The sequence below is a fragment of the Salmo trutta genome, chromosome 1, assembly GCF_901001165.1.
Source record: "Salmo trutta chromosome 1, fSalTru1.1, whole genome shotgun sequence".
Lineage (NCBI taxonomy): Eukaryota > Metazoa > Chordata > Actinopteri > Salmoniformes > Salmonidae > Salmo > Salmo trutta.
Window position 1 is genome coordinate 68,644,648 of NC_042957.1, and position 13,028 is coordinate 68,657,675.

A 13,028-nucleotide genomic window follows, 5' to 3' on the forward strand; every position below is an offset into this window, starting at 1 on the left:
AGTTTCTAGCTACTGCTGCAGTAGTGTTCAGTTCTATATTCACAATATTTACAAATCTTACTGGCTCAAACTGGTATATTATTTCACATGATCTTATCCAAAAGATTAATATATTTTCATACTGGTCCCCTGTGGGATATGAACCCACAACCCTGGTGTTGCAAGCACCATGTTCTACCAACTAAGCCACACAGGACTGGTACATGGTGTCCTTATCCATTATCATTTACATTTAAGTCATTTAGAAGACGCTCTTATCCAGAGCGACTTACAAATTGGTTATCCATCTGTCTGGGCCTCTCCTCTTTCACACGCAGACCTCGTTCTTTCTCCATTTGTATTCTTTCCTCGTGTTTATTGGGTGAGTCATTTCCAGAGAGCCTGGTGTTCAGCTCCAGGAACAGTTCCTATGGTAACATTCTCTCCCTACTGAGCTGCTACAGCTGTCCCAATGCTGTGTTGCTGTTGTTTACAAAACAAAGGTGTCTCTCTCTAGTTTATAGGTGTGACTAAGATACAGTCAATGGATGGGAGGAAGTTGGGAATGTCCGTATTAATCATGTTATGCTAACTAAGCCCTGGGCCTGCATTAATAAAGCTCTTAGAGTAGGAGTGCTGATCTGGGATCAGTTTAGCCTTTTAGGTGCTAATTAAAATGTTAACTGTTATGAATACTGGCCCTGACTGACTCAGAGGGAGAGGGTTATTGATTTCATGTTGAGGTAAGCTGAAACCACAGAAGTGCTGATCTGACCAAGGCCTCTGTCTTACAGCAAATTATAAGAAGCTCAGGCACTGTGATTGAGTCACACAGTACCTTAATTCACCACGCCTCTGTTTATCTCTCTCCCTCCCTCTCTTGCCATCTAATATATTTTCCCTTGCTCTCTCTCTCTCTCCCCCCCCCCTCTGTCCTTAGCTCCAGCTACTCGACTGTGGCCCTAGAGTTTGAGAAGGCGCATCAGATCGCTCCCGTGTTCAACTCACCCAGGATGTCGCGGTGGAGCCTGCATCTGCAGACCACAGAAGGGCTCAATGGCAACAACAGACTGGCTGACTTCTCCTCCCAGAACCACAGCAGCGGAGGGTCCATGTTATGTTACGAACCCCTTTTGCCCTGCAGTCTAGGGGGGATGGAAACGAGACCCGTAACATATCTCATGCAAATCATAACAGTGAAAAGGAACAGTGAGAACTAAAAGAAATCCACAGACAACCTAAACCTACCATCAAAGACTTTAGGTTTATTTCAAACGCACGGTAATGGGGTGTGGGAAAAAGGGGCTGAGCTGGACCCAAGGAAAGAAATAATAAATATCCAAAAACCCCTAAGCTAGTCTTACCTGCTTCAAGAACAGCTAGCTAACTAACCAATAAAATACAGTGGGTGGTCCGCCCAGTTCTAACTAGGGTATTTAGACAAAGGTTTTCCTACGGGTAATGTATGCTCAAGGGTGACTTGGCTTGGGATCCCCTTTTCCCACCAACAAACAAACAGCCATACGCCACAGCAATAAATACTCACATGATACAGACTATGTGAGAAGTAGGCACAAAAACAAAAGAGAGAAAGAGACAGAGAGAGGAACTGACTGGGTTTTTAAACCAAGGGAAAGGGGATGTGATTGGGTAAGGGAAAAGGAGCAGGTGTGTCTTCAGATTGGCGTCTGATTGGCGACTGATGACTGCCACCTGTGACAAGGGCAGAAGGAGAGAAAACAAATACACACAGGATACCTGTATCCGTAACAGAGAGAGTCATGGTAAGACTACACAGGGTCCAGTCAGAGAGAGTCACAGTAAGACTACACAGGGTCCAGTCAGAGAGAGTCACAGTAAGACTACACACACACATAAATGCAGACAAAAAGTTAGAAATATTAGCCTTATATTAACATTAAACACACATACAGTTGAAGTCGGAAGTTTACATACACTTAGGTTGGAGTCAATAAAACTCATTTTTCAACCACTCTACAAATTTCTTGTTAACAAACTATAGTTTTGGCAAGTCGGTTAGGACATCTACTTTGTGCATCACACAAGTCATTTTTCCAACAATTGTTTACAGACAGATTATTTCACTTATAATTCACTGTATCACAATTCCAGTGGGTCAGAAGTTTAAATACACTAAGTTGACTGTGCCTTTAAACAGCTTGGAAAATTCCAGAAAATGATGTCATGGCTTTAGAAGCTTCTGATAGGCTAATTGACATCATTTGAGTCATTCGGAGGTATACCTGTGGATGTATTTCAAGGCCTACCTTCAAACTCACTTTGTTTGACATCATGGGAAAATCAAAAGAAATCAGCCAAGACCTCAGAAAAAACATTGTAGACCTCCACAAGTCTGGTTCATCCTTGGGAGCAATTTCCAAACGCCTGAAGGTACCACGTTCATCTGTACAAACAATAGTACACAAGTATAAACACCATGGGACCAGACAGCCGTCATATCGCTCAGGAGGGAGACGCGTTCTGTCTCCTAGAGATGTACGTACTTTCGTGTGAAAAGTGCAAATCAATCCCAGAACAACAGCAAAGGACCTTGTGAAGATGCTGGAGGAAACAGGTACAAAAGTATATATATCCACAGTAAAACGAGTCCTATATCGACATAACCTGAAAGGCCGCTCAGCAAGGAAGAAGCCACTGCTCCAAAACCGCCATAAAAAAGCCAGACTATGGTTTGCAACTGCACATTGGGACAAAGATTGTACTTTTTGGAGAAATGTCCTCTGGTCTGATGAAACAAAAATAGAACTGTTTGGCCATAATGACCATCGTTATGTTTGGAGGAAAAAGGGGGAGGATTGCAAGCTGAAGAACACCATCCCAACCGTGAAGCACGGGGGTGGCAGCATCATGTTGTGGGGGTGCTTTGCTGCATGAGGGACTGGTGCACTTCACAAAATAGATGGCATCATGAGGCACGAAAATTATGTGGATATATTGAAACAACATCTCAAGACATTAGTCAGGAAGTTAAAGCTTGGTTGCAAATGGGTCTTCCAAATGGACAATGACCCCAAGCATACTTCCAAAGTTGTGGCAAAATGGCTTAAGGACAACAAAGTCAAGGTATCGGAGTGGCCATCACAAAGCCCTGACCTCAATCCCATAGAATATGTCGTGGAAAATTGTCTTAACAATATAACACTCTTATAAGAAGTTGTGGATTCAATATAGGCTTTAATACAAAGTAGCAAAGCCGAGCTGGTCCATGGCACAACTGACTCTCCTCAGCACAGGCTTTGCTTTTATACACATACAGCATATGGGTACATCCCATATGTAAATACAATTACTCCCCTTAGTCCTTCTGCCAACATTATCTTTTAGTCCAAGTTCTTTGCTTGTTTACGCACAATAACACCCATCTCTGCTTCTGATTAAATTATAATGGTGGCAGGACCCCTTATGTCATACAAAAAATAATACATTTATTGTATACTTATATTTCACCTGTTGGTCATTTTACCACCATCCTCCTTCCTGTGTCCTTCTGTCATTAGTATGTCTGACTGTCATAAATGTACTTATGGTCTTGACTTAATGCATTCATTAGTTGTGTCCAGCTGTTATAAATGTACTAATAGCCCCAGCCAATGTATGTCCGGATGCAACCAATGTACTTATTGCCTCAGCCAATGTATGTCCAGATGCAACCAATGTAGACATTGTTCTTGTTTCCTTATCATATCAGTTGTACCTAGATACATTATATTAACATAGCAGTTGCACCTAGCTACACTACATTAACTCCCACATAAATCCCTCCTCTGGGACTAATTAGTCCCACAAACCACCATCTAAGTGACACCAAGAGGATGGAGGTGAAATGACAGCAACTTCATACATACAATGAACTTGAATAGGGCACACAAACTGACTAGACCAAACATCTGTCATGTCCTGACCAGCAGAGGGAGTAGTATGTGTTGTCTAGTATGTCTGTTTCTGTGTTAGTCTTGTGACTCCTGATCAGGAACAGCTGGGGATCGTTGTTCCTGATTGGGAGTCATATATTTAGGAGTATGTTTGTCACTTGGGTTTGTGGGTGGTTGTGCTAACACTGCTAGTCTTTTTGTTTGTAGTAAGCATGTCAGCCTGTCGTGAGTTCCGTCTTCATTGTTTTCCTGTGTATACTTTGCTTTAATTTATTCTTTACATTAAAAGATGAGTATCCACATTTCGCCTGCAGTTTGGTCCATTCAACACGGCTTCAACATTTATGACAACATCTCCAATTCATAACATGGATAGGAGTAAAATATCCAGTCCAAAATAAAAAATTAAACACTATTAATCAACCAATATACTATGAAGAATCAAAGAGCAAGTAGTACATAACCTTGCCTGAGGTTATCTCAGTTATGTAGAATATAGAGAGAATAATACAATGAATATCATACTGGTAAAAGTAAATTACCTTCAGTTGTAAAAATAAAAGTAATAAGACATAATTTTAAAATAAAGCACTTTAACATGATCCTCCCTCGCAGACACCTCTCTAACAAAAGATCTATCATTGATAATAAAACCTGTTAGAAGATTAAGGACATGGTCTGTAGACACTTGTAACCGGAATACCCTCTGTTACCTAACATATTAAAAGTGATCCTTATTTTAGAAGGCAAAACTAGCTTGAATTGAAATAAAATATATATATAAGAACCCGAACAAACACAAAACATTAGGCCAAACATGATATAGTAGAAATTATACTATTGGAGCACATTCCTCATCCTGACAGATAAGACAATCCCCTCGTTGACACATAAGATAGAACAAAGGATCAACATGATCCTTATTTTTGGAGCACCACTTGCAACGACCATGCAAATTACATTTTTTTGTGGACATGCACAAGTGCATAATCATCCGAATCTGGTACTTTAGCATAAACAGGAAGACCATCTTTACGAAAGTCATGGCAAGCATAACCACTTCCCAAAGTCACCCCATAGAGGCAATTAGGATTACCAAAAAGACAATCGAGGGGTCCTCCAACAGCATTGCAAGGCTTTCCATACCCATAGTATAATGACCAGGGTTTCCAGGCACAGGGTTAATTACCACCGGCGGATGCATTATGCCATCCTTATCAAACCAGCTATCAGGCACATAACCGTTCAAACCACTCCCATCCCTTGGATTGGCTCTACGCATTGACATCTGCTTAACTGTTGTCTGGACCACAAGAGATTTAACCAAGGGCAAAACACAACAAAATATAACACCTAATGCCACTAAACCTCCGCCCAGCATGACAGCCATTCTAGCAAACATAGCACCCCACTTTCCCATAGCCAGGTCCAACCAATCCCAAACATGAGTATCAAACCCAGCATTAGCCTTTACTTCTGCTCTTAATCCTTTAAATTTGGCCATAGCAATAGAGAAAGATCCGTTAGGTGCAGTGTTATTGGGAATGAAAGCGCAACATTCATCTCCAAACATTATACAAACACCCCCCTTTTCTGCTAAGAGCCAGTTGAGAGCCTGTCTATTCTGCCATGTCATCTTACTGGTAGCCTTTACCTGTTCCCCTAGTGCAGTTCAAGCGGAGTCAGTATAGTTAATGAATCTCTGCTGATTATAATAGATATAATTAATCCACTCTAAGTTTTTGTTCGGTGTTATCCACAAAAATATAGATTCAAATCCTGATTTAATCTCATCTCTGGCCTTAAACTCATTAGGGATTCCTCTGGGTTGTCCTATTGCATCCAAATAGACCTTGGGGTCAGACTTATAGTCTCTCCTTGTTCTATTGTTTGTAGTTTGTTGCTTAGCATCACTAGGATCCCATTCAGTGGCAGTTACCTATTGAATCAACCTAACCCTTGCACAAAGGCCTGTCCATCCTTTTGGTAGTGTTGCCCTTAGTCTTTTCCCTCCACACATCCAGAAGAAATCTGCTACTACCACAGTCTGTTCTTCATATGGTTAATTAATGGCAGTGCTAAAGTTTGATTTTGACAATTATCATGAATAATTATTTTTCCCATCCAACTTCCGGCTGCTTGATAAGTAGCCCTTCCCGGAGTGTCTGCGTTCCACACGGTTTCCTTATTTAGGTGCCATGTGATGTCACATTTGCCTTTGAATTTCCCCATCTCATTCTGTCCTTCTGTGCTGTTAAAACATTCATATGGTTGTTGATAATCTATTCGATAGCTATATGGGGCCTCTAGTTTTTGTCTACGTAGTCCATCACAATGTGTCGGAATGGACCTTCTGGCACCGGTATGTGACCTATGGGCGTAGTTATACCTTTACGTATGTTATTTTTTGCACATATTTCACATTTTGACAAGATCTCATCTACTGTTGCCTGTAGATAAGGTGACCAAAAACCTTGTTTTTTATTTTTCTGATCACCTCCCCCCTTGCACAATGATCTAGATCATGTGCATCATTAATCAGCAACGTCAATAAAGTAGTGGTGGCAAGTATGGCACCGTCATGTGTTCTCCATACTCCATGTCTATCAACAGAGGCTCCCCTCTGTAGCCAGGTATGAACCAACTCAGCCGGAGTTGTAATTGGCACGATGCCAACCATATCCATCAAAGGTGCAGTTAAAATAGGGATAATACATCTAGATGCCTTCTTGGCAGCTTCATCAGCTGCATTATTACCCCTAATAACAAAGTCATTACCTTTTTTGTGCGCCTGACATTTGATTATTGCTAGTTTCCGAGGGTACATTAAAGCTGTCATTAGTTTAACAATTTGCGCGTGATGCTGAATGGGAGTACCATCACTTTTTTTGAAACCCTCTCTGTTTCCAGACTGCCCCAAACAAATGACATACACCATGTGCGTAAGCTGAATCAGTATAGATAGTAACTGCCTTTCCCTTACCTAGCACACATGCTGCAGTCAGTGCCTGTAGTTCAGCCAACTGGGCTGAACAGGGTTGAGGACAATATTCTAATATTTCCTCAGTGAAAGCCTTCCCCTGTTGTTTAACTACTGCAACTCCTGCATGATTACCTGTGTAGTCCTTGAAACAAGAACCATCCACAAAGTAGTTCTCCATGTTACTTCCCTCTCTGTCTATTAATGGAATGGATTCCAGGTCTGGACGCAGTTTGGTAAATGTTAAGGCTTCTGCAACACAATCATGCGCCTTCCCTTCAAACTCAAATGGGATTCTCTCGGCCGGGTTGACAGTGTTACATCTTTTAATGGAGACATCAGGATAAGTGAGGAGAGTCATGTAGTCTAAAGTCCTAGCATTAGTTAACACAAATTTACCCTGTTCTATCATCTCCACTATTTTATGATGAGTGCTTACAATCACGGGATATCCCATGGTGATAGTTGACGCCTTGTCATGAGCATAATGCAATGCTGCCAACCCTTGATAACAGGGTGGGTAACCCTGAGCTACCGGATCCAGTTTAGAACTGTAGTAAGCGATGGGCTGTTTCTTCCTACCACTACATGTTTCCTGCATGTTTCCTGTATAACCACTACATGTTTCCTGCAAATAGGTGTGATAATTAACAGCTGCTGCATAATTATCACACCTTTTTGCTACGTATAACAAACATGGTTTAGTGTAGTCTGGGGCTGCTAGAGCTGGTGCTGTTTGCATCTCCTTTTTAAGGGTTTCAAATGCAACCAGAGCATCAGTGTTCCATTCTAGTTGTGCTCTCAGCACACAGCACATGGCCTAGATGTTCAAATGTTCATAAATGACCAGCATTGTCAAATAATAATAATCATAGTAGTTGTCGAGGGTGCAACAAGTCAGTAACACAAGAGTAAGTGTCAGTTGGCTTTTTCATAGCTGATCTTTGAGAGTATCTCTACCGCGCCTGCTGTCTCTAGAGAGTTGAAAACAGCAGGTCTGGGACAAGTAGCACGTCCGGTGAATAGGTCAGGGTTCCAGCAGGTCTGGGACAACAGGTCTGGGACAGGTAGCACGTCCGGTGAACAGGTCAGGGTTCCATAGCTGCAGGCAGAACAGTTGGAACTGGAGCAGCAGCACGGCCAGGTGAACTAGGGACAGCAAGGAGTCATCAAGCCAGGTAGTCCTGAGGCATGGTCCTAGGGCTCAGGTCCTCTGAGAGAGAGAAAGAAAGAAAGAGAAAGAGAGAATTAGAGAGAGCATATTTCAATTCACACAGGACACCGGAAAAGACAAGAGAAATACTCCAGATGTGACAGACTGACCCTAGCCCCCCAACACATAAACTACTGCAGCATAAATACTGGAGGCTGAGACAGGAGGGGTCAGGAGACACTGTGGCCCCATCCGATGAACCCCCGGACAGCGTCAAACAGGTAGGATATAACCCCACCCACATTGCAAAAGCACAGCCTCCACACCACTGGAGGGATATCTCTAGCACCCAACATACCATCCCGGGACAAGGCCGAGTATAGCCCACAAAGATCTCCGCCACGGCACAGCCCAAGGGGGGGCACCAACCCAGACAGGAAGACCACGTCAGTGACTCAACCCACTCGAGTGACACACCCCTCCCAGGGACGGCATGGAAGAACACCAGTAAGCCAGTGACTCAGCCCCCGTAATAGGGGTAGAGGCTGTTACGGATACAAGTATCCTGTGTATGTATCCGGTGTGTGTTTCTTCTCTCTCCTTCTCCCCTCACAGGTGACAATCATCACTCCCCAATCAGACATCAATCAGTCCCCAATCAGAAGACACCTGTTCCTTTTCCCTCAACCTATCACAGCCCCTTTCCCTTGGTTTAAAAACCCAGTCAGTTGTTTTCTCCCCAGATCAACCTTTGTGTTCATTCTCTCAATCGCTCGCTCTCTCTCTCTCTCTCTCTCTCTCTCTCTCTGTATTGATCTCTTTTGTTTTTGCAACTGCATGTCACATTTGTCCGGTAATCCTGTGAGTATTGTTTTGTTGTTTGACTGTTTGTTTGTTTGGTGGGAAAAGGGGGTACCAAGACAAGTCGCCCATGGGCATACATTACCCGTAGGAATACTTTGTCTAAGTACCCTAGTTAGAACTGGGCGGACCACCCACTGTATTTTTGGTTAGTTAGCTAGCTGTTATTGAGGTAGGCTAGTCTAGCTTAGGGGTGTTTTTGGATTATTGTTTCTTTGCTTGGGTCCAGCTCAGCCCCTTTTCTCACACCCCATTACCGTGTGTTTATAAATAAACCATTAGAGTTTGACGGTAGATTGTAGTTGTCTGTGGTTATTGGTTCTCACTGTTACTTGTCCCGATTATAATTTGCATGATTTATGTTACGGTCTCGTTGCCATCCCCCCTAGACTGCAGGGCAAAAAGGGATTCGTAACAGAGGCAGAGAATCCCAGTTGAAGAGGGGAAACTGGCCAGGCAGAGACTGGCCTGGCTGGCGGGCAGCTCTAGCGACTCCTGACTGGCGGGCAGTTCTGGCGACTCCTGACTGGCGGGCAGCTCTGGCGACTCCTGACTGGCGGGCAGCTCTGGCGACTCCTGACTGGCGGGCAGCTCTGGCGACCCCTGACTGGCGGGCAGCTCTGGCGACTCTTGACTGGCGGGCAGCTCTGGCGACTCTTGACTGGCGAGGCTGGGCTAACGCACTAGATGCCTGATGCGTGGGGCTGGTACCGGACGTGCCAGCCTGGAGACACACACCTCCACGCTAGTGCGCACAGTGGGAAACACCGGACCGTAGAGGCGCACCAGCGGTCTTGAGCGCAGGGTTGGCATCACCCCTTCAGGCTCGATGCCTACTTCGCCCTGGCACATGCCGGGCGCTGGTACTGTGCCTACCGGCCTGAAAATCCCAGGCCTCACCACAGCCCCAACCCCAAAGCACGGGACCTGTCCAGTCTGCCCTACAAGGGTACGGGGAGCTGGCCTGGGGCTCCAATCTCGCCCCGCCAAATAGCCCTTGTGCCCCCCAAAAAAATATTATTGGGGCTGCCTCTCGGGTTCTACCTGCCTCCCAGGCAGGTTGTCACAGTGGACCCGCAACTGCTCCCATGTCCAGTCAATCCTTTCCTCCAATACTTCCAGCGACCAGGAATCCATCTCCTCCCGAGCGCGCTGCTTCCAATAGTCCTCCTTGACTTCCCTCTGTCCTCTTCTCCGCTGCTTGGTCTTTTTGTGGTGGGTAGTTCTGTCACAAATGTAGCCGTGTTGAAGAGACCAAATCGCAGCGGGTATGTGGATACTCATAGTTTTTTAATAAACAAAAGTAAAGCGTCCACAGGGAAAAAACAATAACTGATACTCACGACAGGAACAGTCTTGCAGGCACACAAAACGCAATGCAAGAACAACTACCCACAACCCCAAAGAAAAACACACACTACTATATAGGACTCCCAATCAAAGGCAACTCAACACACCTGCCTTCAATTGGGAGTCCAATCACCAACACAACACTTAACACACACAAAAACCCTGCCACATCCTGACCAAAACTAACACAATTACGCCCTCTGCTGGTCAGGACGTGACAGAGACAGCAAGGGCGGTTCGTTGCTCCAGCCTTTCCGTTCACCTTCACACCCCTGGGCCAGACTACACTTAATCATAGGACCTACTGAAGAGATGTGTCTTCAGTAAAGACTTAAAGGTTGAGACTGAGTCTGCATCTCTCACATGGGTAGGCAGACTATTCCATAAAAATGGAGCTCTATAGGAGAAAGCCCTGCCTCCAGCTGTTTGCTTAGAAATTCTAGGAACAATTAGGAGGCCCGCGTCTTGTGACCGTAGCGTACGTGTAGGTATGTACGGCAGGACCAAATCGGAAAGATAGGTAGGAGCAAGCCCATGTAATGCTTTGTAGGTGCCTTAACAGGAAGCCAGTGTAGGGAGGCTAGCACTGGAGTAATATGATCAAATCTTTTGGTTCTAGTCAGGATTCTAGCAGCCGTATTTAGCACTAACTGAAGTTTATTTAGTGCTTTATCCGGGTAGCCGGAAAGTAGAGCATTGCGGTAGTCCAACCTAGAAGTAACAAAGGCATGGATTAATTTTTCTGCGTCATTTTTGGACAGAAAGTTTCTGATTTTTGCAATGTTACGTAGATGGAAAAAAGCTGTCCTTGAAACAGTCTTGATATGTTCTTCAAAAGAGAGATCAGGGTCCAGAGTAACGCCGAGGTCCTTCACAGTTTTATTTGAGACGACTGTACAACCATCCAGATTAATTGTCAGATTCAACAGAAGATCTCTTTGTTTCTTGGGACCTAGAACAAGCATCTCTGTTTTAATCTCCTCATTCAAAAGACAGTTCACAGGATAGATGTTAAGTGACCATACAAAGAGCATGTTCCATAAACCAGATCAGATTTACATTTGACATTTTATATTTTAGTAATTTAGTAGAGAATCTTATCCAGAGTGACTTACAATTATCAGATATAATAGATGTCCAGAACCTCCTCAAGTTCAATTAAGTTCGGAATAATAATGACATTAATTATAAACAGTCATTTCAGTTACAGTTGCTGTGCACCTGAAGTATGTAAGCACTGAGACTGAGTTTGCCCAAAACCATAACTCAACACACACGTTACCGGAATCTCCTCATTACCGCCTATCAGAATAAGTCTAGATTTAGGCTATTGTTTTAATGTGTATTTCACACTATGTTGGGGGTGGAATCGGACTGTAATGCTTGTATGGATGTCGTTCCCAATATATTTTCATGTCATCACCACCACACTTACAAAATATTTTACCATTTGAGCGTAAATTTCATTTGAAACCATATTAACGCCACCTTTTAACATGTGATTTTCAGTTTTCAGTGGAATTGCATTTTCACGTGACAAACGTTTACGTGGAAATCACATTTGCCATTTCACATGTAAAACAAAATTTCACTTTCACATGCGGAATTGCACTTTCACGACACACGCACGCACGCACACACACACACACACACACACACACACACACAAACACACACACACCGTGATGCCTTGCTTTTGTCTTTGTTCAGTTGAAGGGCTTAGAAAACTCTTTCCCTCTGGTTCATGGTGCTGAACTTTTCTAAGCTTTTAAAGTATTTAAAGATATTTATTTCTAATATAGTTTTCAGTTGACTTGGAGAAATCTCTCCCTCTGGTTCATGGTGCTCACCATTTATCAATCTAAATGGTCTCTGCAGATCAATGTGTTTTGTGTGTGGTTCGTGCAATTGAATATATCTGGTTGACAGTTGAATGTACTGCTGTCTTCTTATGTATTTTGCACTATGACAGAGACATGCTCTACGACAGAGACGTGCTCCATGACAGGGACGTGCTCCATGACAGAGACGTGCTCCATGCCAGGGACGTGCTCCATGACAGGGACGTGCTCCATGACAGGGACGTGGTCCATGACAGGGACATGCTCCATGACAGGGACATGGTCCATGACAGAGACGTGCTCCATGCCAGGGACGTGCTCCATGACAGGGACGTGGTCCATGACAGGGACATGCTCCATGACAGGGACATGGTCCATGACAGGGACGTGCTCCATGACAGAGACGTGCTCCATGACAGAGACGTGCTCCATGACAGGGACGTGCTCCATGACAGGGACGTGCTCCATGACAGGGACATGGTCCATGACAGGGACGTGCTCCATGACAGAGACGTGCTCCATGCCAGGGACGTGCTCCATGACAGAGACGTGCTCCATGCCAGGGACGTGCTCCATGACAGAGACATGCTCCATGACAGGGACGTGCTCCATGACAGGGACGTGCTCCATGACAGTGACGTGCTCCGTGACAGAGGCGTGCTCCATGACAGAGACGTGCTACATGCCATGGACATGCGCCATGACAAGGAGACGTGGTCCATGACAAGGACATGCTCTATGACAGAGGTGTGCTCCATGCCAGAGGCGTGCTTCATGACAGGGACGTGCTCCATGCCAGGGACGTGCTCCATGACAGAGGCGTGCTTCATGACAGAGACGTGCTCCATGACAGAGACGTGCTCTATGACACTCCATGTTTGAGATGCAGGTGATACACAAGCCTATTGTAGAGTCTTAAAACACCCCATTCATTATGTACAGCGATGTAG

General features: G+C 44.4%; 1 long non-coding RNA gene across 1 annotated transcript in view; it reads right to left on the bottom strand.

The window, feature by feature from the left end:
• LOC115206292 (uncharacterized) overlaps window positions 1-1,358 on the bottom strand; it is a 38,262-nt gene extending 36,904 nt beyond the window's left edge. Inside the window, exon 1 of the long non-coding RNA XR_003880771.1 lies at window positions 988-1,358. This is a non-coding gene — a long non-coding RNA (uncharacterized LOC115206292). The remainder of the gene's footprint in view (window positions 1-987) is intronic.
• Between the last annotated feature and the right edge of the window lie 11,670 nt (window positions 1,359-13,028).